We start from the raw sequence: 4,637 nt of genomic DNA, 5'->3' as shown, positions 1-4,637 counted from the left end.
CCATGTCTGTACACCAGAATTAACACTACATTAGCATTAGACATAAGCTTATCGTTTAGAAGTAAAACATGACTCCCAAACACATGCCGTGAGGTTTGCATGTGTTCCTAACTATAAAGCTGATTTAGGCAGATAGACACACACAGGCCAAGTTTGCACAAGGAATTCTCTCTCTTTCAAGCAGCACACCATCTCATTATCATTATTATTATGGCCAAACAATAATTTTTCACTAAGAAAAGCAACTTTATCATCATAATGTCAATGCTTTTGATCATTTTGCAAGCTAATACAAGAAAACCAAACCAGAAAAGTCATCCATTGCTACCAAAGGATGAGATCTTACCCACCATGAGCTACTGCTAAACTACACATTCAGTCTACTCTTATCAGTGGTGAGCACGGGCACTCCCCACAGCCACCCCATCCGAAAATGGGTAGGTAAGACAGGTACTGCAGAGGATCTCTCCATTCTCTGGCAAGAGAACCAAGATGAAGCAATTAGGGTGCATGCTTTGAAGCCTGAAATTCCATGAACCTTTTTAAGTAGCGTAAGCTGCCACCACAGTCAAAAAATGCTATTCCACCATCCAGCCAAGTAACAGCGCCAAGCAACAGCAAGCAGCCAGCAGTGAACAAAACTGCCTTTCAGGCAAAACTAACAGCTTGCACCAGTTTAATGTTGATTAAATTGTAACTACTTATTTTTAAATTACTACAGTTAGGCAAAACAAATCCTGCAAAGAGCAAAAAGATTACTTCTTACACTTGCCTACCACTGTATCATTCATAAAACACAGAATCATAGAATGGTTTGGGGTGGAGGGGACTTTAAAGCTCATCCAGGTCCAACCCCCTGCCACGGGCAGGGACACCTTCCACTAGAGCAGGTTGCTCCAAGCCCCTGTGTCCAACCTGGCCTGGAACACTGCCAGGGATGGGGCAGCCCCAGCTTCTCTGGGCACCCTGTGCCAGCGCCTCACCAGCCTCAGATGGAAAGATTTTCTCATATCCAGTTTAAATCTACTCTATTTCAATTTAAAACCCTTTCCCCTTCTACAGGCCCTGTTAGAAGTCTCTCTCCAACTTTCTTACAAGCCCCCTTTAAGTACTGGAAGGCTGCTGTGATGTCTCCCCAGAGGCTTCTCCTCTCCAGGCTGAACAAGCCCAGCTCTCTCAGCCTGTCTGGAGAGCAGAGGTGCTCCAGCTCTCGGAGCATTTTTGTGGCCTCCTCTGGACTTGCTTCAACAGCTGGGCACCCCAGAGCTGGATGCAGTACTCCAGATGGGTTCTCATGAAAGCTGAGCAAAGGAAGATCATGTATGGTGGCAACTTCATACCCTCTCCTAAGCTAACAGCAGTATCATAATAGGCCTTTTCTAAAATTTGCACGTGGAGATTGCATTTCCAATCATACACTGCTGAACACAGCAAGGAAAAGTTCCTCTCTGTGAGCAAAACCCATTGCTATGCATGAGTCGCACACACTAACCTTCACTGGCCTTGCATTTATGCAATGAAACATTTTGTCATCAAGCTTTCCTGAGCTTTCACTTAAATGACTTTCCATATAAATGATCATTGAGCACACACAACTTCTACATGTTCTGCTTTTTCATCTTTTCCTTCTCTGCTGGTTCCACTAAATTGTCTCCATATCAGAACAACACAAAAATACTCTGGGTTTGATTGTCCCACCTTTGTGCATTTGCCTCCATGACATTACATTTCTTCTCCACCTCATGACTACTCATTTTTTAATGCATACAGTACTAATGTCTATAAAATCTTTGTAACTTCTCCTACGTCTTTTGGTATATGTTGTTCTGTACTTGAACCTTTCTCCAAGCAGTTGCCACCTCAAGATTTGTTGACAGGATTCAGGAAGACCCATAAAACTGCCAAAAATTAGAAGAGTTCTCTGAACTACAGCACATAGCCTCACAACTGAGATAACAAGTGCAAGCAGGTGGTCTTTGGCATACTTTCTTATTCCAACTTTATAATGCTTCAATCACGGCTGTGGTCCTTTTTCACTGCAAAGTCTTCCTTACTACGGAACCTTCACAACCCAAAAGACAGGCGATAGTGAATTTAACAGCCCCTGTTTTTTAACTTGAGCCACTGCGGTAAAGTAACTGACCATCCTTTCAAGGAAAAAATGGTGTTTAAATACATATATTATGGTAGCTTGAATATTTATTTCTGAGTCCAGGGGAGGTATAAAGTACATATCTTTTAGTATCTGTTTTCCCACACCATTCTGCTATTTTATTAGTGTCACTTATGCAACAGACCATCCTAATTTCATATTCAGTCACCTTCCCAGATGAAAGCTATCACTGATTATTACAGAAAAGCAATGCATTATAAAAAAGATTTGTTTTGAAAACCACATTAAAGTTTTATTTACAAAGTGGCTCAAGGTACAAAGTAACACATTTCATACAAAACTTGAGTCCCAGTAGTGTGGAACCTCCTATTTGAAACGAGTAGCTGCTGTTCTGTAGTCACTACATGCAAGAACTGAACCACTTTCTGCTGCGTATCAGTTATCTACATTCTGCTTTCAGTACACATCATGCTAACCTCTCCAATATCATTGGTCTGTCTACTGGTTGAAATGAACAAAGAGCTGAATGTCAATAAAAGTTAACAGAGTGGCAGGATCTTAGGTACTTCTTTAAACGTGCTTCTTTCAAACACAGTTAAGCAAAAGCCTCCAGACAACACTGAAGTGTCAAGCTGTTAAGTGTTGAAACAGTGTTTTTACAGGGAATTTCCTTACGTGAAGAACATAGCACCAGCTGTTCCTGAGAGAAGGGAAAAATTCACCTTACTTAAACAATGAAAATGGGTCTATTTGACCACACAGAAGGAAAGTAATTTACCCCAAATGTTCCACTAATGAACGTTTTAAAGCTGCATTCAATTGAAAACAACATTTGCATACATTTCTTTTTATAGACGCAATCTCTGCCAACCTTCATTGCACAGTATTTGCAGTATGTAACCGATTTTATTGCTATTAGTTTACTATACTGATGTACTTCTAACACTTCTAAAGTGCTGATCAAATTGGTATCCTTAAAACAAAAAAGAAATGAAGTTCATCCAATGCACCTCAAAAATACAGCCAGGCCTTCCAAACCTCCAAGACCATTGCCACCAGCTTTCCTCTGAGGTGGCAGCTGGTCAACAACAGCAGCAACAACTAGAGCACAGTCAAAGGCTCAGTTTATTACCTTCTATGAGCGGCCTTTTTTACCAGACAAGAAGCATTTATTTTAACTCAGTTATTATGGAAACACTTGTCTGAGCATATGCTTTTTCTTAAAAACAGGATTCAAAGCAACTGTGATAACTACACTTACTACAGGTTCCCCTGAAATACTGCTATTTGGTCTCTATTCTAGCCACAAAAAATGCTCTAGAATTGCCTCTTTTCCCCATTATTTCCCTTTTATCCCATGAGTGGTACATACCTTTGGCCTAACACATGTGAATCCATTAACAGTAATGTTATTGGGACATAATACAAGGTTTGGACCATGCAACTTCCTAAACATAGTCTTTCATTTGAGAATAGATCTCCCTTGTTGGAATACTGAGGCCATGTCCTTATGGCACAGTCCATACCCACAGTGACATCCAGATTTGTGAAACATCCACGTATCACGGATACAAACTTGTAGCCTAGAGCGTACCAGGCAAGAAAGCTTGAGCTTTCTCTGTTCCATAGAACAGATGCATACTCACAAAGTACAAGAGTAGGTGCCCTGCATGCTGGGACCTAGCCTGAAATTGACTATTCTGGGAAGTCCATGGTCACTGCCACAAAATGGGCATGGAATACACACACCTGATTCCTTCCTAGAGAGGTCTGTTATGTGCAGTTTAAATGTGCAGCTGTAAGAACATGATATTCATACGATACCTGAATCAGAGGGGTAGTCAGCTGCCTGCTGCCTCACAAAGCGCATGGTGCAGAGCACACCTCAGCCTACCTTAGGTCCACGGCCACCACACTGCCCAGACTGCATCCGAACACCACACACTGTTAATGACCCAATCCACTCCTCAGTTACACGACTCACTGAAAATTTTGTATCAACTTTATTCAGCACAACTAAGAAAGCAGGAATTCACTTCTGCACACCCTTTTGTTTGGACTTAGCCAAAGTACCAGCCAATTTTCAGCCTTGTCTTTCCTTCAGCTAATGTGAATTTCTTCTCTCCTCTTGCCACCACAACACTATTTCCAGATCAAACGCTGGCTTCTGATTGTCTATAACAGTTATTTAAATAACCTTCATCGTTTCTGATTTCTTCTATGAATGCTCATGTAAGCAGGACACCAAAGAGCTCTGCAAGTACTGCAAGGAAAGCAACACAAAATGCACTTCAACGTCTTCCAGAATTACCTCTGCAACATGAAACTGATCCCTTAACCCACTGGAAATGTAAAATCACTGCTTCATTACAGCTACAAGTCACACTATAATCATGCATAAATGCCAACACCATATCCTCAAAGACCTCTGGCGAATTTCAGTCACTGCTCAACTACTAGTTACATGCTGAGATTATGATTAATGTAGTGTTTAAATTCTTATGACCAGTATTTCCAGTTTAGT

The sequence above is a fragment of the Nestor notabilis genome, unplaced genomic scaffold, assembly GCF_000696875.1.
Source record: "Nestor notabilis isolate BGI_N333 unplaced genomic scaffold, ASM69687v1 scaffold28297, whole genome shotgun sequence".
NCBI classification, from domain to species: Eukaryota; Metazoa; Chordata; class Aves; order Psittaciformes; family Psittacidae; genus Nestor; species Nestor notabilis.
Note: the sequence above shows the minus strand (reverse complement) of the source record.